Raw genomic sequence first — 26,984 nt, 5'->3', positions numbered from 1 at the left:
GCATGCTCGGTGCCACCTGCCCAGTGCCCAGCTGCCCCACTCCAGCCGTGCCACCTCCTCGGGCTCCCTGCCTGTCTCTACACCCGCTCCTCTGCCCACACTGCCACTGGGCATCTGTTCTTAGTGGTCAGTCCCACTGTGCTGACCCCTCCTTAAAATGCTCCTTGTGTCCACACCCCACAGTTGTGTTTCCAAAGTGTCGGACTCACGATGGGTGGCACTTGGCATACTTGCAGGAGGCCGAGGGTCTCCTATGTGAGAGCCGAGTCCTCTAAGTGACAGTGAACAGGAGCAGGACACGAGGAGCTGTTTCTTTCCCAGCTCTGTCGAGCCTTCAGATTGCACCAAGGAGAAGGTTTCCAGCGATGCTTGTCTCCCCTCTTTGGCTAACCCCTTCTTTCAGCAGGAATCAGGCTGCAGCCAGCTGGCAGCTAGCACGCTAGCTCGAATGCAGAGGCAGCGAGGTCTTGTTTTCATTCTGTTTAGTTTACAGTTACAGTATCTACTATCTGCAACACGGGCTGTGGAGTTTCTAGCTATAGTGCTAAAGTCCCATAAATTAAAATTTATCCACAGAAGATACCCATCAAAGGGCCAATCTAGTGTCCAGGATACATAAAGCGATCTTAATTATCAATGAGAGAAATCAATAGAAATTGAAATAGAAAGACTCGGTCTTCACAAAGAGGATACACGAGATCCTTAAGTGCCAAGTTCATCAGTCATCTGAGAAATGCAAAGTAAAGTCGCAGTGCCACATTACTGACTCCCACCAGGGCTGACTCGAAGCTCACAGCCTCCAATGCTGACCAGGGTGTGGAGTGTCCCAGGCAGGTAGGACAAACTGACAACTTAGGAAACAGTGGCCTCAACCAGAACTCAGCCACACTCAGCCAGGAATTCAGTTCCTGGGGGTGATTCCAACAGGAGGGAGTAAAAGCACTGACCAGAAGTCTCGCATACAAGTGTGCACAGCAGCTACGCAAAACAGCCCCAAACAGACCACAGTCAGAAACTGCTGTGTGTTCCTAGGATGGAGTGGGTATGAAAGAGAACTGATGGATTAAAGAAAATCCCTATTGCATCAAAGAAGCCAAACTGGAAGAACAATTCTGCTTCCATCCATGCCAAGATCAGAGGGAGGTAAAACTAAAGCATTCTTAAGCCTCAGACCCAGGTCTCCTGTGGCCTGGAGGAGGCGCTGCGCCCCAGCCAGTCTGCCTTCCCACGTGAAAATCATTTTCCCCAACCGTGTACTTCTTCGCACACACCTGACACATCAAGGAAAATTGCCTAGGGCTGGGGAGGAGCTCCATGGTCCAGTGAGTGCTCAGCACCACAAGGCCTAAGATTCAGTTCCCAGTGCCAAAAAGAAGAAAAACAGTGACCTACAGTCAGGCTTCTAAACAACGGACTGTTTAAGACAAACATCAGAAACCCCTCGCTCAGGCTGTAACGGTCCTGCAGGCAGAGCCCACGGTGGCACGGGGACCAGAGCCTCACTGGGCAGTTCAGCCTCAAGCCACACAGCTGCCAGCTGGCACCAGGGGCACAGAGTGAGATCCTGGGAACGTGAGTTGGGATGTGAGCTTGCCTGGCCGCTGGGCTCTAGGCAGGTCGCCCGACACCCTGGGCTCAGCCTCCTCACCTGCAAACCAGGCTGGCAGAGCAGCAGCTCAGACACAGGGCCACCCCTGTTCCTGCTCGGCCTGGCTGAGCCCTGCCATGCCCTGGTGTCTGATTGTCCTTCCACCTGGGGTGACAGGGCCTTTCCCCCGTGTGGCCTCTCACCCCCACCCCTGCCTGCGGACACGGATACCCCAGCCGCCATGGTCTGTGCTGCTGTGTGTGCAGTCCACTCTTTCTGTGCTGGCAGGCCCTGGACTTGGCTCGTAGGACCAAGCTTGGACACCTCCTCCTTGATGGAAAAATGGGCGTTCTTCAAATGACTATCACCTCGCTGAGTCCCAGTCAGGACCTGGTTCCTTCTTCACAATGCAGACCTTCGGCCCTCACCATTGCTACGGAGAACTGGCACCACGAGATGGACTGCGAGTGGTGGTGATCGCTATGACGTCAGCTCAAAGGTTAGGGACGTCCCCAAGCCACTCAGTTCCTTCTCTGCCCTGTATGGATAGGTCACCCACGGGAGGGCCTCCAGCTTCGTCGCTGGTGGGTTCCCTAAGCCGGGCACCTTGGAAGGGAGGGACAGGGAGCCCTGTGCTGAGTGACCGCGAGTGGCCTAGGCCCCTGTGATTCGCAGTCAAGTCAGCTTCTTAGCAAGAAAAGTGCCGCAGAAGTCGTGTGGAGGCTGCCCTCCGAATTACGGTATGAAAATGAAGTCACCGCACCCCAAGGCCTCCCCACATGGCAGGCACTCACAGCAGCCTGCTTTTGCCCGAGGTCCCTGAGGCTCAGCTCTCCCCCTGCGGAATGCAGCCCCTAGGCGGGGACCATCCTGGGCTAACAGAGCAAGGTGGAGAGGGCAGGACACCCCTTCCATGCAAGGCCCAGGGAGCAGAGGAGGCTCGGGGCACTGGGTGGGTGGCTTCTCATTCTGACCAGGTTGCCTCTCTGTCCCCCAGACCTTTGCCCTATGCCCAGCCATTTTCCAGTGCCCAGGACAGTGGCGGCAGGGGTGGTGCTCAGCAGACTTGGGAAATCCCACAGCTGGAGTAGCACAGGGCCGGGGGAGGAATGCCTGCCCTCCTTTGCCATTTCTCACTTATTCAACAAATGCTGGATGTGCACCAGCTGCCAGGTGCCAGAAACAAGCCGCAGCAAGTGCAGAGGACACACTCAAACCAAGGCAGTCTGAGAGCAGGGTCAGTTCTGTGGGTGGCGTGGGCAGCGGGGCGGTCAGTGCTCAGCAAGTGCTGTCTCAGAAGGGGACACAGGAGCAGCACCAGCCCTGGGCGGCAGGGGACACGCAGAGGGAGGTGCAGGGAGCACCCAGCAGCTGGGCTAGGACAGAGGAAGGTGACTTGTGTCTCAAGAATGCTCGATGGGGCTGGCAGGAGTCAGAGAGACAGGTAGAAGAGGAAGCCAGCCTGGGAAGGGCCTGAGACATTGGATTCACTTCACCGCAGGATGTGGCCCCCGACAGAGCCACGTGTTCTCTGGGACACTTTACGAATTTCGTGCTCTGGCCAAGTGAGAGGCAGGGTGGAACGATGAGCACCAGGCCTGAGTCTGTGCGGAAGCTGAGACCCGTGGACCCAGCTACTGGCACGTTGCTTCCTGGCTGCAGTGGTCTCAGCTCTGTCCTGCTGTCCTAGCACTGGTGGGGAGAGCGACAGCTGGCTCTGCCACCGTGAAACAAGGGCTGGGATTGCTGTGAGAGTCATCGAGTTATCAGACCGTGGATTTTCAGAGACGGTGGCTGAAGGACACGCTGTGAGCTCAGGGCGGGAGTCCAGGGGCACACAGTCAGCAATGAGGACAAGGTTCCAGGGTGTCCTGGTGGAGGGAAGGCTGGCAGGACACAGCCGGGCACCGTGAAAATGCTGGCTCATTCTGAATGAGGCTGGAGGGGACACCAGACAGCAGCCAGAAGGGCAGGTGCCCGGGAGGCAGCAGCACCTGTGCCGACCACCTAGGGCTAGGGTTGGAGAAGATGGTGGGAAGCTTGGAAGCTGCAGCGGGCACCAAGAACCATGTCCACTCACCGTCCAGCACCTGCTCTGCACCCTAGGTGGGGTCCAACCTGGGTGCCAGGTTCGTGCCAGGCCCCGTGGGCTCTGTGCCATGCTGCTGTGGCTCCCAGGTGCCTCCTCAGCCATGTGACACTGCCACCTGCTTCCTCCTGGGGCTCGGCTGGGACCCCATCCTCGGAGGACAGAGAGAGGCTCGCCATAGGCTCTGCCACCGTGGCTGCAGAGACACTGGGACTTGTCCTGAGAACACGGGGGAGGCTGATGGGTGGGAAGTCGGAACTTAGCAAGCGCTGGCCAGCTCAGTCCCTCCTTACCCATTCTCCAGTGCCAGGCAGGAGAGGGTGCCACCCGGGACGCAGGGCTGAAGCCTAGTCCCGAGGTCCTGGGATCACAAAGACAGACAAGTGGCCAGTGAGCCGGGCTGGAAGTGAGGACCCGCAGTGGACATGGCTGCCCTGCGGAGGAGCCTCAGCCTGAGCTCACAGGGCTCACTCCCAAGTCGGGCGTCTCCAGGGGCCAGGCAGGGCGTCCAGAAGCCTAAACTTGCCTTCCTGGCAGGGGGACACTGACCCTGTGGTCCCAGCTGCCTACCCTTGACCTCTGGAGGTAGCATCCACCCCTCAAACCCATCTCAACACACCCTCCCTGCAGAGGAGGAAGCTGGCTCACACTGTGCCCGATCTGCCCCACAGTGGTGCGCACACCCCCGTCTTCTCTGCATCCCTCTTCTCCTCCCTCCCTGCTCCACCCCTCTTCCTCTCTCTTCCTCCCTCCTTCCCTTCATCCACTCCTCCCACATCCCCCATCCAGCCAGTTATGCAATGACATTTGTCACAGTGCTCTGGGGACCGCAGAAGGTGCTCAGGACACAGCAACGGAGAGGTAGACTGGATTGGAGAGCCGGCTGTGGTTCCACAGCCCAGCATTCCTAGGGTAAGGTTCTGGTCTGGAGCTGGGGCTGCTCCCTGGAGCCCCTGTGCCCGCCCATCTCCAGAGGCCATGACCAAATGTGTGTCCTGGCTCAGGAGCCAGACTTGGCCCAGGCCCAGCTCCAGCCCTTGGTGGGTGCTGACCCGGAGCGCCTCGTGGGGCTGCAGACACCTCTGGCTTGTCTATCCCCGCACCATCCTCTGTCTGTCCACACATGGTCAGAGCTTCTTCCAGCATGGCAGGCTCATACTGTGCACAAGGTGAGTGTCGCCAGGGAGCTGAAGGGCCCAGCCTGTCCCTTAGTGTAGAGGTGGAGCCATACGACATTGCTCCTGCCGTACTATTGTCATTCTCTCCCATAGGCTTGGCTCAGCTTCAAGGAGAGAGGACAATGTAGACATCACCTCTCGATGGAAAGAGTACCGAAGAACTTGCGGGTATGTTATAGAACAACCACAAGCAGCTAAGAGTGGTGGCCTTGAATTTAAAGCCAGAAATGTTGCTACACGCCTGAAGTCCCAGCTACTTGGGAGGCTGAGGCAGGAGTATCACAAGTTCAAGGCCATCCTGTGCAGCGTAACAAGACCTTGTCTCAAGATAGGCAGATACATAGATGGACAAACAGACTCAGGGATATAGCTCACCATCTGCATAACATGGGCAAGGCCCTGGGTCCAATCCCCAGCACTACACAAATAAGGAAGGCCAGCTTAGGATGAGTAATGACAGTCTGTGCCCTGGCCCCTGGGGTCCCAGGCTGTGAGGAGAGACAAGGGCAGGTGTCCCCCGTGGGCTGGATGTGGGCACAGAGAGCAGACCAGGGAAGGAGTCAGCCAGGAGGTGAGCGACCACCCTGTTCGCTGTGGACCCCAGCCCGGCGTGCAGAGGCCCCGAGTGCTGCCGCAGCAGGGCTGTGGAGCCAGGCGCTGTGCACGGTCAGTGAGACCCACCCTCCAGCTGGATCTGAGAGGGGCCTCCGCCCAGAGCCTGCACGGGCTCTCCTTGGTGCTGACTGGGAGCCTGAGGCCCAGGCCCCTCCGGGACTGTAGCCACCGCAGCCCTTGGGAAGTGAAACTTCTCAGGGCCAGGGTTCTCATTTGTCACCTGAGGGTGGCTTTCAGTGGCTCCCTGCTCTGAGCGGCAGAAGGTACACACCCCGAAACTGGCCCCTGGGGATTCCCGGCACACGCGCAGCGCGCCTGACCTCACCGCCCTTTTCAGGGACCCAAGGGGAGGCAGCCCGGGTTTTGGCAGCAGCATGGCCAGGAAAGACTTGTGTGACCTTCAGAAGCTGCTTCCCCCTTGAACACTCAGTTTCCTCATCTGTCAAAGGTCAGGTCAGGCTCCTCGAGACTCCCCTCGCCTGACACCACAGCCAGTGGCTCCCCAACTGCTTCTGAGCTGAGCCCGAGGCCGCTGAGCCGCATCTCCCCACTGACTGTGTCCACAGGAGAGGGTCTTGGGCAGCCACGCCTCAGCTGAGGACCCCTGGGCTCCTCTCCCAGCCAGGCCCTTCCCTGTCGGTGCCCATGGCCGGGCGCCCCAGACCAGGCAGGGGTGGCATGGAGCTTCTCCCAATCCTGTGAGTGCTTTTTGCATGTTTTGCCTTCACACCAAACTGTGTCTAGCCCTTTTTCATGTCTTGCACTAGGGGCACAATTTCTCCTGTTATCTGAGAAATTATTTCTGATTTCATTTTTTCCAGATCCCCTTTTGTTGCCAGTTCAGTGGGTCCAGGTGGTTGAGTATCAGAGTGCTCCATCTCATTTCCCTTTGGGGTTGCTGTAGGTGATCTGGGAGTCTGGTTTTGAGACTTATTTAGGTGTTTTCTCATTTCAACCGGGGGGGGGGGGGCGGCTGTTGGCGCCTGCATGGATTACCTCCTCTGAGCTGGGAGAGGTGGGACGGGGGCCGGGAGCAGTGGTAGGAATGGTGGCCCAAAAGCCCTTTCCTGTGGGCTGGGAGCAGCGGGAGGGATGGTGGCCGGGAAGCCCCTTCCTCTGGGCCAGGAGGGGAGGGACAGAAGGTGGCCCAAATGCCCTTTCCTCTGGGCTGGGAGCAGTACGCGGGATGGTGGCCCTGAAGCCCCTTCCTCTGGACCAAGAGCAGTGGGATGGCGGCTCAGAAGCCCCTACCTCTGTGCCGGGAGCAGCGGGACTCAGTACCGTGGCCTGGTGGTCGGTTGTCCTCTGCGTCTTTGTAGTGTGGAACCAGGTGGCTGTACAGAAGAGCGGGGAGGGGTCCAGTAGATTGTTGTCGGGCGCGGGCTGATTCGGCGTGTTCCGCGCAACTCAGGACCTCGGTAGGATGTGCGCAGACCTGCCTGTCTGCAGCGGGCTGATTCCGTGTCTAGCCCTTTTTCTATATTTTTAGGGGGACAGGTGGAACAGGGCCTCACTAAAGTACTAAGTTGCCCAGGCTAGGCTCAAACTTTCAATCCTCCTGCCTCAGCCTCCCATGAACCTAACCATTGAATTTGATTTAGCTCTTGTCCAAATCAGTTCGACCAGAATTGTGGAAAAAATTAAGTTCGTGAACTGAGGTACCACTGTACCTTTAGTCTAGTGGGGAAGATTAGACAAAAATACCATGACAAAAAGCCCTCCATGTCATTCATATTTATGATTATTATTTGATGCTGGGGCTGAACCTGGGGTCTCACACATGCTGAGCACGTGTTCTACCACGGAGCTACACCCCAGCTGTCACTTTGCTTTTTTCTGGAACCAGAGATGGAACTCAGGGCCTTGCACTTGCTGGGGAAGCACACACCACTGAGCTACATCCCGGCCCTGTCACATTTATTACTAACAAACCAGCGAACGTATGCTGGGATTCTCTCCATGCCAGGCTGAAGCTGCAGGCTCAGCACTTAGAAACACAGGATGCCCAGTTAAATCTGAATTTCAGATAAGCAATGAATGATTCCAGTGTAAGTGTGCCCGTGCCTACACATGTCCTTGTGTAAGTGCGTCCATGTCAGTCCGACCCACACCGATGCTCCAGGTACTGTGATGCCCACTGTGGCACTTACAGATGCAGAAGCGAGAGCACTGCTCAGGGTGCAGGGCTGAAGAGCCACAGGCCAGGCCGGGTCCTGGCAGGCGAGGCCGGCTCTAACCCGAGCCCGCTGCCAAACACCAGTGCCCACAGGGGGTGCCAGGCTGGGCTCTGGGAGCCAAGGACAACAGCGCTCACTGAGGTGAATGAGGATGGCTTCCTGGAGGGGAAGCAGGGAGGCTGGGGCAGGGAAGGTGGACGTGGCCATTCCTAGTGGGGCCCGGACCTCTCCGACCTTGGCTCTTGTGGTCTGCCGGGCACCAGACCCTGTCTGTCACTAAAGCCCAGGGACAGCACAACCTCGAACTCAGAGCGTCTAGGGCAGTGGAGGACAAGAAAGCTTTAAAGGTTCCCATCAGTGCTCTAGGATTTCAGGAAGGGATCTGGCCCCTGGGCTGCAGCCTATACCCTGGCAGATGGACACCTCTGCAGCAAACGTGGGCTGCTGTGGGGTTAAGACCAGGATTGGTCCACGCTCGTTTGCATCAGGATTTGCCATCCTGGAAGTTCAGGTTTCAGGCATTTGCGGATTTTGGGAGTGGAGAGAGGAGCCCATGGGCCTGCTGCCAGGAGGCCTGTGGGTTCCCCCCAGAAAGGGTGCTTTGGTCTCCAGGCTTCCCGGAGATCGTGGGGATCACGGGCCAAGGGAAGGTAAGGGGTCCCAGGAGGAAGGCACAAGTGCAGGGTGGATGGCTGAGAAGGACCCCCACCCCATACCCAGTGAGGCTCATGGAGAGGGGAAGAAACGGCACCATCCTCTCCCTATTTATTCATTTAGGTGATACGACTTTCGAGGCAGGGTCTCAGTTGCCCAGGCTGGCCTGTAACCTGCCATTGCCTTGTCTCATTCCCCCATGTAGCTGGGACTACAGGCCTAGGCCACCATACCAAGCTAATTTTCTTTCTTTCTTTCTTTCTTTTTTTTTTTTTTTTGGTACTGGGGATCGATCTTGGGACCTTGTGCTTGAGAGGCAGGTGCTGGAACCACTGAGCTAAATCCCCGGCCCCGCTAATTTCTTTTTTAAAAGGACATTCATACTTGAAAATGTAAAGATATCTCAGATTCTTTTTTTTTTTTGAGACAGGGTCTCACTATGTAGTTCAGGATGGCCTTGAACTCACTATGTACCCCAGGCTGGCCTTGAACTCACAGCAATCCTTCTGCCTCAGCCTCCTAAGTGCTGGGATGACCGGTGTGTGGCTCCACATCTGGGACTAACTGGGATCCTGAAGGGCTATTGTCACCACGAGCTCACATCAGGGTTATTCAGAGGCCAAAGGTAGAGCCCCAGGCACCATGGAGGGGTGAAGGGGTGAACAGGCGACGTGCTGAGGAGCAGGGCAATGCTAGTTACCTGAAAAGACACCTGTGGTAGCACGGGCGGGCCAGTCACACAAAGGGTCGGGTGGCCTTGAGCACAGACGGGGCTCACAGAAGGCAGCCGCCAGGGCAGGAGGGACGGGCAGAGTTCCAGTCTTGCCAGAGGAGCAGAGTGGTGGAGATGGACACCAGCCTGGGGAGCACAGACACCTGCACTCCACTAAGGTGGCCAGAGGGGACTGGCCCAAGGGGTATGCGTCTCTAGTCCCAGCTACAAGGGGGGGCTGAGGCAGAGGGGATCCAGGCCAGCCCAGGCAATATACTGAGACTCTGGCTGAACAACAGAAGGCTCAGGTGGCAAAATTTACCAGATAAAAAAGAAAACATGTAAAGATAAAAAATGACTCCACTCCTCTCCTGCGGGCCATTGGATTCCTTTGCCCTGAACACATACCCAGCATCACAGTTTTGTGTCTCCTTCTGGAAAAACCTGTCCATGATCCAGAAAATCACACCACAAAATATAATTCTTAGTTGGCCACACACACACCTCTTTATAATGCAAACAGACGCACACCTCGCTCTGAATTTCCACCTCACAGGTGTCATGGAGACCTTTCCAACTATGCCTAGCAAGCTTCCTCATTCTGTGTTTTCAAAAGCAGCTTTAATGCCAGGTGTAGTGGCGAACACCTGTAATCCTAGCACTTGAGAGGCTGAGGCAGGAGGATCACTGTGAGTTTGAGGCCAGCCTGAACTACATAGCAAGACCCTGCCCCAAAAAACAAAACAAAACAACAACAACAAAAACAGCTTCATTTTCTAACTCATCCACTGTGAGTGTCCTGTTCAATGGATTTGAGCAAATTTATAGAGTTTTGCGATGATCACCCCAATCCAGGTTTAGAATAATTCCACTGTCTCACAAAGTTCCTCGGGCTCTGCAGAGAGCCTCACTCCTGGCTCGGCCCCTGCCAACCACTGAGCTTTGCCTTTTTGTGAAGTTTCATGTAAATGGAATTACACACCCAAGTGGCTCACAGCGGTGTTTTGCTGTGGTTTTAGTTTGCAGTTCCCTGATAATAAATGATGTTTGGCCATTCACATATGTCCTTTAATAAAACATCTGTTCAAATCTTTGGTCCTTTTGTAAACCTAGTTGTTTCCTTATTATTGAGTTATAAAAGCTTGTTCTTTTTATAGCTCCGTAGTGGTCTATTTATGGATGGGTCTTAATTTGTTTAATTTGTTTACACTTGCTGTCTTGAAATTTTCGCTTTATGTATATTTTACAGTGACATCGCAGATCAGTGTAACAGTATGTGCCCCGAACACAGGTAAGGAAATACGTGTGCTGGGCTGCATCCTCACGTTGTCATGCTGACCCCTGGCTTGAGCCTTCACCCCCGCTCCCCTCTCAGCTCCACCCCTGTGCCAGGCCTGTTCCAGCCACCCGAGCTCCACAGACATCCTGTTCAAAGGCTGCCTCCCCAGAAGCCCTTGGTCCCCAATAAGCCTGATCAGGAATGGGAAAGGCGAGGCTTAGTGGGATCTACCTCGGAAATATTGGCCCAGTCTGACTTTCCGGGGCTTCCTGGAATGACCCAGAGCCTCCCTTCCCAAATCTGGGGGCTCCAGCATAGATGATGTGATGACTAGCTTGCTCTGGGTCCCCTGGTCCGGCAAGGCAGGAGCTGTCAAGGCCAGGCCTGGGGCAGGGACAATGCTGCCCTCGGCCTCTGCTCACTGTCCTGGTCTCCATCATGGCCATCTGCCCAGCCGAGCAAAGTAGATACTATGGAGTCCAGCTAAAGCATGGGCTTAGGGCACCACTAATTTAGGAGACCAACAGGAAGGAAAGAAGGAAAGAAGGAAGGAAGGAAGGAGGGAGGGAAGGAGGGAGGGGGAGAGGGGAGGGAGGGGGAGAGGGGAGGGAGGAAGACAAGGAGCAAGGGACAGAGGAAGGAGAAAGAAAAAAGAAAGGTCTCATCTTCAATAAACTTATTTAGAATGTTGCAATCAGAAAGTGTAAAGGGAGGCTCTCGACCCTGGGACCCTCATTCACGTACATGGAGAATAACCCTGGGCTCTGAACGACCCTCAGAAGTCTGACAAACAGTCTTTTCTGGCTAAGTCTTACTCCAACCCTGGGCTTTCACTGCCTGCAAGTGAAAAACCTCTGCTCACCTCCCCCTGCTCCATGAGCTTCCCGTGGCTACAGGACGGAAGCTTCCGGAAGGCGGTGCCGTGCCCTCTTGCCTAGCTCCATGAGCGTTTGCAGAATGATCCTCATGAGGAAAGCTCACGGTCCCTGGCACCCTCCCGGCGCTCCACCCTCTCCCTGCCTGCCTGGTGCTGGGCAGGGCTCCTGTCTGCCACGCACAATGGGAGGCCACCCATACTGCAGGAGCCCTGTTTTCCTGGCATACGCATGAAGACAGAATGAAGCCCGGAGATTCAGAGCCCCGCAGCTGCCATCTGGACATGGCCACTGGGGTGGAGACAGGGACAGCCACGGGGCAAGCTCAGTGCAGGTGGAGGAAAGCAGGACCAGGAGGCCAGGGCTGGGGCCGACCCTCGCTATGCTCGGCCTGGCCTTGCAGCTGTGTTGTGGACAGTCCTGTGCCACCTTCCCTGGGAAGCGCTGTGCAGTTTGTGAACAGAAGTCTGTGAGGCACCACGCTGTGCCTGGTGTGATGGCCCGGCCATCCAAGCCCCGGGGCCTCCCCATTTCAAGCCACGGCCTCTGTGGCCACCACCAGAAGAAAGGAGAGAACAGAGGGCTAGACACCAGCACTCACAGGCTGTGGCCTAGAGTGACACGCGTCACCTCCATCACAGCCCAGTGGTCAGGGCCACGGAGGTCCAGGTGGCTGCCGCTGTCCTGGGGAAGAGCAGACAGAGGACAGGGGAAGCCACAGAGCTCGGGCCTGGACACCGGCATGGAGCCTGAGCTGCGCTGTGCATTCTGTGTGACCTGGGAGTGTGGCTGAGGTGTCCCGCATCGTGCTGTCCTATGCCGCAGTCTGAGGGTGAGGAAGGGGCTCTACCTACTTTGCTGCAGGGCAGAGAAACCGATTCATGGTTACAGAGCCTGCTTCATGACGTCTGGCCCATGGCAAGAATTTGATAAACGGCCCCTCTTCAGTTGCACCAGGCATGCAGCTTCCTTGGGAGGGTTAGCCCAGTCTCCGCGCCCCTCTGAAGCACCCTGTCACCCAGCCCTGCATGTGAGCGTCTCACCCTAACAGGGCTCGAGCACCGGAGAGCATTCTGGCCCTCAGGTGGAGGATCCCGAAGGTCGGTGAGCAAGCGATGACTCGGCCCCAGGCATCGCCCTGTTCACATTCATCCAGAGCTGGAAAAGTCCACCTGGCTGCTGGGTTCCCTGCAAGGCCCCTCAGAGGTCAGGCTTAGGGGCAGCTCTGGGACAGACACCTGGGGTGGCTGAGTGGCTGGGGAGACGCTGAGCCCTCTCATTGTACAGTGTGAGGTCACAGTGGCGGGAGAGCCCAGCAGAGCCAGAGGTGGAGGCAGCAACCCAAGCCCCGTGCCCGGCGTCATACTGTCCTCAGAAGCGGTTTCCAGGCTGGCACCTTCCAGGCCTCCTGGCCCCGAGGCAGGTCCTCATCCTGTGTCCCTCCCGGGCCAAAGTTTGGGGACTTGGCCATGCCTTCCGGGGGCGTCTGCCCTCTGGCTACTCAGGAGCCGGAGAGGATGGTGAGAAGCCCAGTTCACTGATGGCCCTGGGAGTGGACAGCACCCACGTGGGCACCAGGTGAGCAGGGGCAAGTCACACAGCATGCTGAGGGCCTCTGGCGCGGTCAGCACGCTTCCTCCAGAGGCAGAGGGGAGCAAGCCCCGTGGGCACCACTAGTCGCCCTCCTGCCTGGCCGGGAGGCAGCTTCCTGCCTTCTGCTCTCTCTCCACCCATGCTGCTCCAGCAAAAGGGAGGGGACCTGGGATGGTGGCCGCACTGGCCTAGCTTCCCAGGACCCTGTCCTTAGAGCTGAGCTGCAGACTCAGCCCCACTGAGGGTGGGCTGGCTGGCCGGTAACTGGGTGAGGTGACACTGAGGCCCAGGGCTGTGGCACGGGAGGAGCTGAGCATTCCCGGCCCCACCTCCCCCTGGAGAGGCCAGGACGCATCCCTGGCACAGAGGCTGTGCCCATCCCAGGCTGCCAGAGCAGCAGCCTCCACCCCAGGGTTCCGGGGACCAGAGCAGTGTGGAGGACACCCAGGGAAGGCGGCCCTGGGAGCACCCACTCATGCCTCTCCCAGTCCAGACCTCCTAGACTGTCTGCAGTTGGCACTGCCCACCCCTGCCCTCACGCCTGGGACAGCCTGTGGATGGTCCCTTCTGTTACTCAGCTGTGCTGCCAACAATGGAAGGTGAGATCTAAAAGATTTCCTTTACAGTAGCACTTCTTAGAAAGCTGTGAAATGCTCAGGAGTAAATTCCACGAAACTTGTGCGAGACCTCTGCATTGAAGACTGCAAAGTGCTGCTGAGAGACATTCAAGAAGACTAAACAGGCCCAGTGATGGTGCATGACTGTGATCTCAGCACTGTGGGAGGCTGAGGCAGGAGGGTTGCAAGTTCAGCTTAGGGACTTTGCAAGACCCCATCTTGAAAAAAGGAGTGGGAGCCAGGGATGTTGCTCAGTGCAAGGGCCCCTGGGTAATTCCCAGTAGTGAAGAACAGAGAGAGAACGAGGGGGGGGGGAGAGACAGAGGGAGAGGGAGAGAGAGGGAGGGGGGAGGGAGAGACAGAGAGAGACAGAGAGAGGGAGAGAGAGAAGGGAAGAAGACCTAAGTCAATGGAGAGGTTTGTTCATTAATGTTATTGAGAAGACAGCTCCATCCTTCTCTAAGATAGTCTCTAGATTCAACCTGATTTCTTTTTTAAAATTTACTCATTTATCTATCTATCCACATCTATCTATCTATGCAGCTAGCTAGCTATGCCATACGGAGAATTAAACTCAGGGGCATTCTGTTACTTACCTACAGTCCCAGAATTCCTTGCTCCATGTGTGTGTGTGTGTGTGTGTGTGTGTGTGTGCGCGCGCGCGCGCGCGCGCGCGCGCGTATTACTGGAGCTGGAACCCAGGGCCCTCACACTGAGCTACATCCCTTTAAAATTTGTTATTTTATTTTTTATTTTGAGAGAGCGTTTTGCTAAGTCATTAATTTTCCCAGGCTGGGCCCAAACTTGCAGTCCTCTGTCTCAGCCTTCCCAGATGTTGGGTGTATAAGCATGAGGCACCACTCGTGGTATCATAAAAATTTATTTTAGGGCTGGGGATTTAGCTCAGTGGTTCCGCCACCTGCCTCACAAGTGCAAGGTCCCAAGTTCGATCTCCGGCACCAAAAAAAAAAACAAAAACCGTAGACAGGCTTTAGTCTGAAAGAAAAAGTTTGCAAAAACATATCTTATAAAGGACTAGTATTCAGAATATATGAAGAACCACTACGAGTCAATAATAAAAAGATAAAAAACTCAATTCTTAAAACAGGAAAAATATTTGAATAGGAACTTAGACAGATGGCCAAGAATCCTATGAAAAAGTCCTCAGCGTCATTACTCCTCAGGGAAATATAAAGTAAATTGCCGTGAGACATAAACTACACCCACCAGAATAGTTAAAATTAAAAACTGATCACACCAAATGCTGGCAAGGATGTGGAGCAATTGGAAATTTCACACACTGTTGGTAAGAATGTAAAATGGTACAGCCACTGGGTAAAGATCTGTTGGTTTCTTATGAAACTAAACCCATCCCAGCAAGTCCACTTCTAGGGATTTACCTAAGGGAAGGGAAAGCATAGGTTCACAAAAAGACTCATTAAAAGAAAGCTCATAGTTGCTTTATTCACTATCACTAGAAATTAGAAAAAGTCCCAGTGACTGTCTACAGAAGAATGAATAGCTCTTCTAAACGAGTCGTACAATGGAATATTACTCAGCAATTAAGTTGGAGTAGCTACCAATACACACAACAACAAGAACAAATCTCCCATTATGTTGAGTGGAAGAAGTCAGACACAAAACACAACACGATTCCATTCGCATGAAGTCCTGAAGCAGGTAAAACTAACCCACGGGGGAAGAAATCAGACTAGCCCAAGCTTGGCGGAGCACACCTGTCATCCCAGCACCTGCGAAGCAGAGGCAGGAGGATCTCCATGAGTTCAAGGCCAATCTGGGCCACACAGTGAGTTCAAGGCCAACCTGAACTACAAAGCAAGACCCTGTCTTGAACAACAAAGCAAAACACACAAAAAATAGGGTAACTTGGAAGTTTCGTGAGCGAACTTTCTAGGGAGATGCTAATGTTCTATGTCTTGACAGTGATTTGAGCTACATAGGTACAGACCTTGCCAAAACTTGCCTAATCTATAAATAACATCTATGCATTTCCTGCATATAAATTCTACCTTAAGAAAGATAAATAGATGGGCCTGGGCCAGGGCTCGGGGAAGAGCACTTGCCTACCATGCATGAGGTCCTGAGTTTGATTCCCCAAAACCAACACAAAAGATAAATAGACATGGAACTCCAGTTACTCATACATATCCTAAAGTGTTTAGGGGGTAAAATGCACTGATATAAGCAGCTTTCTTTGAAATGGTTCAAAAATACAAAGGTGGACAGAAGGAAGGACAGACGTGGGTGGCACGTGCCGTAAACGCCCTCTGCTCTCTGCAGGGCCAGCAGGCTGGACTCCTTGGTGCCGCCTCCCAGCCCGGCCCGCTCAGGTTTTCCTCTCCGACTTGGACCGATTCACTCGCCTCCACTCTCTCCACCCTTCAGAATCCCTCTCTGGACCATGCGTGCAGCCAGCTCCCTCCGCCGCACTGCCCCTTCTTCAAGCCCTTCAGCAGCTGTGTCGCTCTGCGCAGTGGCCCCTGGCTGGACCCACGGGCAGGACGCCACGGAGGGACCTAGCCAGCCTGGGTCCCCACAGCCCTGGGAACTGCAGCCCCAGCCCCAAGCTCCCTATCTTTAGCGTTCTCTGTTTTGCAAGAGAGATGACTTCTGTCTCATTTAAGCCATAATCATTCTGAATTTCTCTGCTATCCACAGAATGAATGCTAAGTGATGGGCTTTCTCTGCCCTACGAGGCTGCAGGCAACTGTGAAGAGACCTTGAGGCCAGAGGAGCCCACCTGAGCCTCCACCTGTGGCGAGCAGCCAGTGCCTGGCCTGGGCGAGGAGCGTGGGGTGGGCCGGGCAGGAAAAGCACGAGAGCTTGAGGGTGAAGATTCATGTTCAGTTTAGTCCTGTTTGTTGCAGGCTCACCAACTTACCAACAGTCCTAGACCGCTAGACTTCCTTGCTCTTCTCCTGTTAACAGCGTCCTCGAGCTGTAATTCACATACACGCGGCTCAGTCCTTCAGTGTTCAGTTCAGTGGTTTGCAGCAGATACGCTGTGCAGCCTGCACAGTGGTCAGTGCTAGGTCAGCCGTAACTCCTCAGAAAGAAACCCCACTCCCTGGAGCAGCCGTCCTATCCTTCCACCCCTGCCCCACCCCTAAGCAACCTCTAATCTCCTCCCCTCTTTATGGCATTAGCTGCTCAAGACTTCATGTAAGTGGCATTACACAATATTTGTCTTTCTTGGCCTGGCTTCTTTCACTGAGCACGATGATTGCATGGTGTGTCCAGGTTGCAGTGTATCTGCATTTATTCCTTTTATTGCTGAATAATGTTCCTTTGAACAGATAACGCTGCTTTTGGTTGGCATTCGCCCATCCACTGATGCACGTCTGGGTTGATCCCCCTGGTTTGGCCGTAGGAATGACACTGCTATGAGCACCCATGTGCAGTGCTCATGCGTAAGTGTGTCTTTAATTCTCCTCCAGGACTGTGCACCCACGGATGGATTTGCTGGGCTTTGTGGTCGCTCTGTGTGTAACACTTGAGAGCAATCACTAGGTGCTCCCCAAGCAGTGCTCCGTTTCGCGCCTCATCCTCAGTCTCCGTCTCCACAGTCCTCCCGTGCTGCCAATGTCCGTGTGGGGTTTTTGTGGTCTCCGTGGGGAGGTGTAGAGCGGCACTTGGCAGTTTCCCTGGCTCCTCCCTGAGAGCTAACGCTGTGAACATCTCCTCTGCCTGTAGGCCATTTGTACCTCCTCTGGGAAATGTCTATTCAGAGCCTTTATCATTGTTACACTGGATCGTTTGCCTTTTCACTGAGCTGAAATAGTTCTCTACATTTTCTAGACAACGGGCCCCATGGACACAGATTTGCAATTTGCAAATGTTTTCTCCCATTCTGTGGGTTGCCTTTCACTTTCTGGATGGTATTCTTTGAAACACAAAAGCTTTTACTTATTTATGCAGTACAGGGATTGAACTCAGGCATGGCCTACCACTGAGGTATAGCCTCAGACCATTTTCATTTTTTATTTTGAGACAGGGTCTCAGTAAACTTACCCAGGCTGGGCTGGATTTGTGATCCTCCTGCCTCAGCTTCCCACACAGAGGGTATTACATGCATGAGCCACCTTGTCTAGCTCAAAATTTTTAATTTTGAAGAAGTCCTACTTAGCTATTTTCTCAAGGGCCTTGCTCTTGCGAGACAGGCGGTGGAATCGCTGAGCTAGACCCCCGGCCCCTCCACTATTTATTTTTGTGTGTTGTTTGTATCCTGCTTCCTTGCTGAATTTGTTTACTAGTTCTGGGAGTCTTTTGGTGGCATATTTGGTTCTATGTAGAGGGTCATGTCATCTGTGGATAAGGATAGTTAGACTTCTTCCTTTCTTATATGTATTTCTTTTCTTTCACTTGCCTGATTGCTTTGGTTAAAGTTTCAAGTATAATATTGAAAAGGAGTGGTGATAGTGGACATCCTTGTCTGGTTCTTCACTTTAGAGGAAAAGCTTTAAATTTTTCTCCACCTAATGTATTTGCATAATATTTGTGGTTGCTTTTACCATTTATTTCTAGTTTCTTGGCACTATGATCTGATAATATGCATGGGATAATTTCATTTCTTTTGAATTTATTTAAGCATACTTGATGGGCTGATATGTAGTCTATTTCAGAGAAAATTCCATGTGCTGCCGAGAAGAATGTGTATTTTGTTGTTCTTGAGTAGAACAATGTATAGTTATTTATTAAGTTCATTTGTCTGAAGGTATGATTCAACTTTAATAATTTTTTTTAAGACAGACTCTGGCTATGTAGTTCAGGCTGGCCTCAAACTCACGGCGATCTTCCTGCCTCAGCCTCCTAAGTTCTGGGATTACAAACATGTGCCATCACGCCTGGCTTAACACTGATATTTCTTTATAGATTTTTTTTGTCTAATTGATCAGTCAATTTGAAATAGTGGGGTATTGTGCTCCCCCACTATAAATGTGTTGACATTTATCTGATCTTTTATGTTCAGTAGTATTTGTTTTATGAAGTTGAGTGTACTGGTGTTCAGTGTGTGTATATTTATAATTGTTATCTCTTCCTATTGAATTGTTCCCTTAACCAATATGTAGTGTCCTTCTTTTTCTCTTTTGAATAGCTTTGGCTGAAAGTTCACTTTGTCTGAAAGTAGGGTAGCTATTCCAACTTGATTTGGGGCTTCTAGTGCAAGGAATATTGTTTTTCATCCATGAATTTCTTTTTGGATTAAATGTGTTTTTGTAGCTAGTGTCACATTGGTATTTTTTTGTTTGTTTGACCTTCTTTGTCTCTCTTAACCAGTCTTGGCTTGAAAGCCACTTTGTCTTTGTCTGCAAATAGAATAGGTAGTTCTGCTTTTCTCCTGTTTCCTGTCGCATGGAGTATCATTTTCCATCCTTTGACTTTCAGTCTATGAATTTCTTTTTGAATTAAATGTGTTTCTTGTGTGCAGCATATTGTTGGATCTTGCTTCTTGATCTGTTCTGCAAGCCTGTTTCTTCTAATTGGTGAATTGAGACCATTTACATTGATGGTTATAACTAATATGTATTGACTTGTCCTCATCATTATTTTCCTGTTGTTGGTTCCCTTCATTTTTCCCCTCTGTTTACTTACTTGCCTTGCCAGTGGATTCATTTTGGTGGGGTTCATGGAATTGCAGTCCTCATTATCTGTTTCTAGAATGTCCTTCAGAACCTTTTGGAGTGCTGGTTTTGTGGTCATGAATTTCTTCAGGTGTTGTTTGTCATGGAAGTATCTTATTTCTCCATCAATTCTGAAAGATAGCTCTGCAGAGTACATCAATATGGGTTGAAGGTTGTTTTCTTTTAGTGCTTGAAATACTTCACTCTAAGCTGTCCTTGACTTGAGCATTTGTGTTGAGAAGTCTCCTGTGATTCTGATGGACTTTCCTTTGTAGGTGATTTGTTTCTTTTCTCTAACACCTTTTAATATTCTGTTCTTGTGTTGAATTTCAGGAAGCTTGATTATTATATGCCTTAGTGTGATTTTTTGTTTGTTTATTTTTGAGACAGGGTCTTGCTATGTAGCCCAGGCTAGGCTTGAACTCATTATGTATCTCAGGCTGGCCTCAAACTTGTGGCAATTCTCCTGCCTCAGCTTCCCAGGTGTTGGGATTATAAGCCTGGGCCACCATACCTGTCCAGATTTTTTTATCATGGTTAATTGGAGTTCTATGTGCCTCACTTATCTGTATGTCAAATCTTTTTCCATGCTTAGGAAGTTTTCTGCCATTACTTCTGTGAACAGGTTTTTTTAATATCATTTGCTCTATCTCCTGCTTTTTTATTGACTCTTATCAATCTTATGTTATTCTTCTTCGCATCATCTAGCAGATGTTGGAGTGATTTATCATAGTCTCTTGCTATTTTTAAGAAATCTTTCTTTTCATGATCACTAACCACAATCCTATCTTCTATATCTGATATTCTGGCCTCACATTGGTTCATTCTGCTGTGTATACTTTCAATGAGATTTTTAATATCTGGATATCTGTTTGAATCTGATTAATGGATTCATTTCTTTCCTATGTTGAGCATTCCAGTTTTCATCATTTTCCTAAGTGCCTCTTTTTTTTTTTTTTTTTTTAATCTGTATCTGCTCTAGAGTCACTAACCATGTCTTACATTATGGTCACCATCTCTGTAGTTATTTGAGAGATTATTTCTGATTTGATTTTTTTCTAGAGCCTCATTCCTCTGCTTTGTTACTTCTGCTATAACCACATTAGAGAGTCCAGGGGGTTGGCTTTCAAATTGTTCCATCTCATTGCCCCCTGGATTTGCTTTTGGTGCACTGGAAGTCTTGAGTTGCATCTTGCTTAAGTGTATTCTCATTGTCTTTTCTTTCTGTTTTTTAGTTTAATTCCTGGGTTAATGCTTATAAATTGCTCATGGCAGGTAGCTGTAGTGCTAATGTTTGGAACCCTTAGCAAATAACTACTTCTCAGAGATATCTTCCAGGTGTATCTGGCTTTTAGGTTTTGAGTCTGTTGCAACATCCTACCTCTTCAACTTATTGGGGATGAGAAGTTGCTGTCTATTTGGTCTGGCCTCTGGTTCTTTGGTACTAGCCTATAGTATTGTTTATGACCCTTAGGTAATCTCTGTCTTGGCATACTAGGAAGAACAACTGATTAGAACAATTATGCCACCTTGGCTAAAGTAGCACAATCAGAAATAACAATAGCATCGAACACAGCCTAGAATATGACAAAGTGTAGTAACCATCAATTTGCCAGCTTTAACCCTATGAACTATATTTGTGGTTATATAACAAAATCTAAAACAAACCAGGAAATTGTATACAGTAAATATGCCCTCGATATGGTGATTTTACCCTCAGGGGAGACCCTCAGGGGAGAAAATTTAAAAGGGATGAGAGGGAAACAAATAGAGAAATAGAAGAAGAGGAAGAGATTAGAAGAAAGGCTAAAGGACAAAGGAAGATTGTGTGAGCTTTGGGAAACTGGTAAAGAAGATGGGAGGAAAAGAGAGAAGAAAGAAATAAAAGCAAGGACAGGAAAAAACTAGAAATAATGTTCACACTAATATAAAACAAGAAGAAACAATCAAGAAAAACAGAAAAGAAAAGAAGAAAAAAGTATCCACTTCAGGGTGTGTCTCTGCTGTCACTGGTAGACAGAGTGGGCAGACAGAGGCCAGATCCATGTTGATTAATCCCAGCAAGCCAGCTGTAGCTCTATGGCAGGGTTGTGGATATTTCCAGCAATCCGGCACCTTTAGCTCTACTGAAGTTCAGGCTGATTTCTGGCTGTGAGGCGAGAACTCATTTTGTTCAGCCTGCAATGCTCTGTGTGCCTCCTACAGGCTTGAACTTGGATCCCTGCCAGCTTGAACTTTGTGGCTCCTTAACCTCCTGCCAACTTGAACTTGGTTGTGTCTCACCTTGACAATGGGAGCCACTTTATGGAGCCAGCCTGCAGCTGCTCTGAGTTCTGAGCTCAGTTGGCCCCTCTCCAAGATGGCCACTGGCCAATCACCCTCTCCTGGGGGACATCTGAATCCTCATAACTCACTAGCCACTGCAGTCTGCTGTGTTCACTGCTCCATTCCACTGGTACATTCTCTGTGGAGATCTCTGGGGTCACCGGTAGTCATCGTATGTCTACAGGGTTGAGCTGCCTCTCCCATGCAGCAAGTCAGGGCTCAGGAAGAAAGCACTGCTTATTACCTCTTTCTTCTGCATTGAGGTCTCTCTCTTCATTCTCCCCATGTGCTTCAATTCTCACTTCAGATCCTTGCTGGGTTCTGGGGGCCCACTTAACTCCTCCTTCCTCACATTGCTATATTTCAGGGTATGAACTCTAAATCTCAGAGAGGCTGATTCTCTGCTGTTCACCATTCCACTGACTTCCTGGAAGTCTCCTCCTAAATTTTTTTTTTTTGGTACCAGGGATCGAACTTGGGTCCTTGTGCTTGTGCAGCAGGTGGAAAAACCACTGAGCTAAATCCCTGGCAATATTTTATTATTTTGATGCTATTATCAATGGGGCTGAGTGTGGTGGTACACACTTGTAATTCCAGCAGTCAGGAGGCTGAAGCAGGAGGAATGCTGAGTTTGGGCTATATAATGAGTTGAAGACCAACCTGAACTACATAGTGAGACCCTGTCTCATTAAAAAAAAAGGGGGGGGGGAATCATTTTCTTAATTTTTTTAGATTATTTGTGGGAAGTATATAAAAGTAGAACTGATTTTTTTATCCTTAACCTTGCTGAACTTGCTTATTAGTTACAATAGTTTTTAAATGGATTCCATCATATTTTCTATATAAAAGACCATGCCGCCTGAGTTTATAGATAGTTTTACTTCTTCCTTACCAATCTAAGTGCCTTGTATTCCATTTTCTTCCTCAAAAACCCTGACTAGAACCTCTGGTACCATGATACATGGAAGTGGCAAGAGTGGAATCCTTGTTTTATTCCAGAAATTAGGAGGAAAGTATTCAGTTTTTCACCATCATGTATGTTAGCAGTGGTTTCTTTTTTTAAGATGCCCTTTATCAAATAAAGAAGTTCTTGGGCCAGGGATTTAGCTCAGTGGTTCTGTGCCTGCCTTGCAACTGCAAGGTCCTGAGTTTGATCCCTGGTACCAAAAATTTAAAAATAAAATAAAATAATAAATTAGGAAGTTCTTTATTATTCTTGCTCTGTTGAGTGTTTTTATCATGAAGGGTATTGGATCTTGTCAGATGCTTTTCCATTATGTATTGAATTGATCATATGGTATTTATCTTTTATGCTATTCATATGATGTATAATAGTAACTGATTTTTGGATGTCAAAAGTCTTTTATTTCTGGGATAAATTTTACTTGGCTATGGAATATAATCCTTATGTGTTTCTGGATTTGGTTGCTTGCATTTTGTCGAGGATTTTGTATTTGTATTCATAATATATCTTGGTTAGTTTTCTTTTCTTGAGCTATCTTTGCCTGGTTTTGGTATCTGAACAATACTGGCCTCATAGAATGAGATGGGAAGTGTCTAGGGTTTTTTTAGGGGGAGATTGACTAATCTTTTGGTCAAAATTTCCCTCCCCCCCCCCCACACTGGGTATTGAACCCAGGGCCTTCCCTCTGAGCTACATCTCCAGTCCTATTTATTTTTACTTTTTATTTTGAGACAGGGTTTTCCTAAGTTGCCAGTCTGGGCTTGAACTTGTGATCCTCATGCCTTAGCCTCCCAGAGTGCTGGATTATAGGCCTGTACCACCAGGGCTGACTTCAAACTTATCTCTTGGCTGTCACAGCACTCTCAGAAAAACCTAAAGTCCCAGGAGTTCTATCTGGTGTCCTCACCTGGACATCCTCACCATCACCTGGTTCTCTTCAAAGTGGATTCCTGAGTCCTGGGCTCTGGAGCCGAACTCAGAGCGTAATAAGCACCCCTGAGATGAGCACCCTCCCCACCCCTTTAGAAACATCAAGGCCGGGGATGTAGCTCAGTGGTGCTGCCGCCTGCCTCACAAGCACAAGGTCCTGAGTTTGATCCCTGGTACCAAAAAAAATTAAATTAAATTTTAAAATATAGAAACATCGACAGCCTGGCTCACACTGACCCAGCAGAGAGCCAGAGAGAATGGACTGGAAGAGCAGGGCTTTGTGCCATGGAGCCACAGGGGCTTTGCCAGGCTCGAGTCTGTGGTGGACTGGGAGCAGGGGAGGCATAGTTCTATTTAATCCATAAATAAGTAAAACAGGACTGATGTTCTTCCACAGTGCACACCTCGTCTTGAAGCCACTACTCTTCCCTCTAGCCCCACAGGGTCCTTTCCAAATTCCCCTGGCTGCATCTGGGCACACGTCGGAGGTCTGCCGAGGCCTCTGCTGGTTAATGACTGAGGCATCCACCCCAAGGGCTAAGTTTCTCAACAGTCAAGATAAATTGTTATGTGGAGGCTGAGTTGTCATGATGTGCATACGTGTCTGCATGATTGCACATGCATGCAGGTAGAGAACAGCAGCAAGGGACACTTAGCGAGCACCATGTGGGCCTGAGCACCAGGGTCCACCTGCATGGACAGGGGGGTGGCCAGGCCAGGCCTGCTTCTGGGTCCCCTGGCCTGTGAGCCCCTGCAGAGCAGGCACAGGTTCTTCCTGCCCCTGAACCCTAGTCTGTGGCACTGAGTGGGGAACACAGGACCAGCCCACTCCTCTGAGAGAGCAGGCACAATGCCCAGTTCCCCTCTGTCCCATCCCTCCTTGAGCACTGAACCCAGGGCTGCACTGCTGATGCAGGTTCTGTGGTGCGGGTGGATTCAGGGTCTCTGTCCTGTCTTCTGGTGCCACTTTGATTTGGATGGGCCCACAAATTGGAATTGGGGCAGGGGGTCCAAGAGTTTGTCCTTTCTCAAAGTCCCCTACTCTCTGTGTCCAACTGAGCTTGACCTCAACTGTGCAAGTTCCAACAATCAAAAGAGTTGATCTGGAGCCTAGTTGGGCTGGTCCTAGATGTTTGGCGTTTGTGCAGTCATCATGGCCTGATTAGACTCTGCAGCTAGGAGGCGCTCGGCCATGATGGGAAAATTCTGAAAGCAAGAATCATCACCAAGGACAGCTTCCTCCAGGCTGGTTTCAGGACACCTCCACCACCACCACCCCCACACTCCTGGGTCTCATTAAAAGGATTTACAGGGCGGGGGATTTAGCTCAGTGGTTTCGCCACCTGCTGCGCAAGCCCAAGGACCCGAGTTCAAGCCCTGGTACCAAAAAAAAAAAAGTATTTATAGGGCTCCTGTCTTTTCCTTAGAATTTCCATCTCATCTTTGTTCTGAGAACTATAAAATCTCATCAATTGATTGGTAACCACAGGAAAAAGAACAGAGTTCTTTTATTTATTTATTTTTATTTTTATTTCTATTTTTTGGTACCAGGCCTCAAGCTCAGGTCTTTGCGCTTGCGCAGCAGGCGGCGAAACCACTGAGCTAAATCCCCGCCCCAGGGTTCTTTTAAATAAGTTGTGTAAGAAAGTTATGACAGTGGCTCCATGTGCAGCTGCTCAGGAAAGGCCATGAGCTAACTCCCAGACAGGACTGTGCAGATGAGCCTCCAAGGACTACAGAAGACGCCTCTGTGCAGTGACCCTGCTTGTCGGCTCCTCCTAAATTTGCATGGCCTCAGAAGCTCCTAAGTACAGGGGCATCTTTTGGACCTCAAGCTGCGTATTAACCCCATGGTGTAGAACAAGTAAATTCAGGCAGAGGGGCAAGCCAGGGCCCAAGGAAACTCTGCGACTGTTTCTCAGGAACTATGCTCCCAGCCCCCAGAAAACTGGCCTCACAGGGTGAGCGGGTGACACAGTGATACACAGTGACCTCCAGACCCACCGCCTCTCTCCCTGTCCCTCCCGCTCCCAGGAGCAGCCCCTGGGGGGCGGGGGGGGGGGGGGGAGGCAGGAGAGCCCTGCACACTTCCTGCTGGGAAAGCCTGCTGGTCTCTCCCACAACAGCCCAGGCCCTTGAAATCACGTCTCTTTCCTGTGCTGTGAGAATCTTTCTGCTGTGTCAGATGAATTTCAGGCAGGGGGAAGAAGCTGGTGAGACTTAGGGGACCCCTGAAGTCACCCCTGGAGCAGGAAACGGTTCTCACCCTAGGGTGCAGTTCCAGTCTCCTGGGATCACATTAAAAGTCCCCAGGCCACACTCTAGGTTCACTGCATCAGAATCTAAGGGCAGGGTGAAGGTATCATCAAGATTTCTTTTTCACACTTTTAAAAATTTTTTTATTAGTTTCTTATGTCTGCAGTACATAATGACTACATGCATTGCAGGGAATTGGTACAGGCACATAGGGCGTCTCAATTATTTTTTCCCCTTCCCCTCTTTCCTTTTCTTTTTCTTTCTTTTTTTTTTTGGCCAGCATCAGATTTATTTACTTTATATGTCTTTTACAAGTTAATTATCATAAATACACATTAACGGCCAGGCTAACAGCCAAAAAAACATACAAACACATAAGACAATTAAACTAAATCAAGGTACACTTTTAGATAGACATTGGCCATGCTGGATCAACATCAGGATTTCTTAAAGCTCTCCGGTGAGTCCAACATCAGCCAAGTTCGGGAATCATGGGGTGAAACTATTCTCAATCGGATGAAGCCCAAAAGGGGTGCACACCTTTGGTGTCATGATGAACACCTGTCACTTATGCAGACAAACGTGTGTGAGCTCAGGCAAGTCACTTAATCTCTTGGGGGCTCTGTTTCTTCATCTGAAAAATGAAGATAATTTTATAAGCTCCCTCCCAGGGTTTGATAAGGGTCAAATGAGACAACATTTTCCTCAGTGCTTGCTACACAGAAAATACCCATTGGCTTTGAGCTCTTTCCATCATTCTGTTACTTGAGAGCTTACTGTGAAATTTTCTATGTGATGTCTTATAATTCAACTGTATTTCCTCAGTTGCAGAGACGCACATTTTCTGCCTTTTAACATCTTTACATGTGAGCTGAAACTTGTCACTGACGGTATCTGATGTTCAGTGACGCACAGTACCAGAATAATGTAGTGCCAGCAAAACAGAAAAGCATATTCTCAGTATCAAGTGCCAAGCAGACCTTCTTGTTCCCTTCATCCTCGCTGTATTCCTCTGAGAATGCTACTATATCCACCCCCACTGGACAGATCGGGAAACCAGGACAAGTTCTGTGCCAGTGGATGATGGCTAGTTGAACTTGGGTCCTGCTTGGAGTCTGTGCCCCTAACCCATGCTCTGTAGCAGCTCAGGGAAATGAGATTTCAGTGAGCAGAGCCACCCAACTAGGACTGAGTCCAGACACCAAAGCCCTGCTCGCTCCCTGCTGGCCTTCCACTCCAAAGCAGCTTCCTGGCTGCAGCTGGGGGCTTCATGTGGCATATGATGGTGTCCTCATCCCCTTCTTGCTGAGCTGACCCGGCCCTCACTTACCTCCTCTGGTGCCTTCTCTGACCCATCGGACATGGCTTGGGCCTGTGCAGCACCATGGACCAGTCCTTCCCTCCACCCCAAGGACCTCAGGCCTCCTGTCCCTTGTGTCTGCCTGGCCAGGGGTCCTGGGCCCTCACCCACCCGTCACCAACGAGATCCC

At 50.8% G+C, this 26,984-nt stretch overlaps 1 protein-coding gene and 1 long non-coding RNA gene across 2 annotated transcripts in view; one reads left to right on the top strand and one right to left on the bottom strand.

The window, feature by feature from the left end:
- Positions 1–22,764, top strand: part of Arhgap27 (Rho GTPase activating protein 27) — a 59,193-nt gene extending 36,429 nt beyond the window's left edge. The window contains exons 19-23 of the transcript XR_015447776.1: positions 1,877–5,023; positions 10,263–10,304; positions 12,219–12,373; positions 12,455–13,359; positions 16,057–22,764. The gene's annotated coding sequence lies outside the window, so the exon portion shown is untranslated. The remainder of the gene's footprint in view (positions 1–1,876; positions 5,024–10,262; positions 10,305–12,218; positions 12,374–12,454; positions 13,360–16,056) is intronic.
- Positions 3,417–12,385, bottom strand: LOC110344801 (uncharacterized). Its single transcript, XR_002387629.2, has 3 exons — positions 12,211–12,385; positions 6,722–6,804; positions 3,417–3,601 (listed from the first exon to the last, which is right to left on the bottom strand). It is a non-coding gene; the product is annotated as an uncharacterized LOC110344801 (long non-coding RNA).
- Positions 22,765–26,984: the final 4,220 nt, after the last annotated feature.

This window comes from Heterocephalus glaber, unplaced genomic scaffold (genome assembly GCF_053883595.1).
Source record: "Heterocephalus glaber isolate CG9 unplaced genomic scaffold, H.glaber_assembly_v1.0 deba00001773, whole genome shotgun sequence".
Classification (NCBI taxonomy): Eukaryota; Metazoa; Chordata; class Mammalia; order Rodentia; family Bathyergidae; genus Heterocephalus; species Heterocephalus glaber.
Note: the sequence above shows the minus strand (reverse complement) of the source record. Positions and strands in the feature narration are given on the sequence as shown.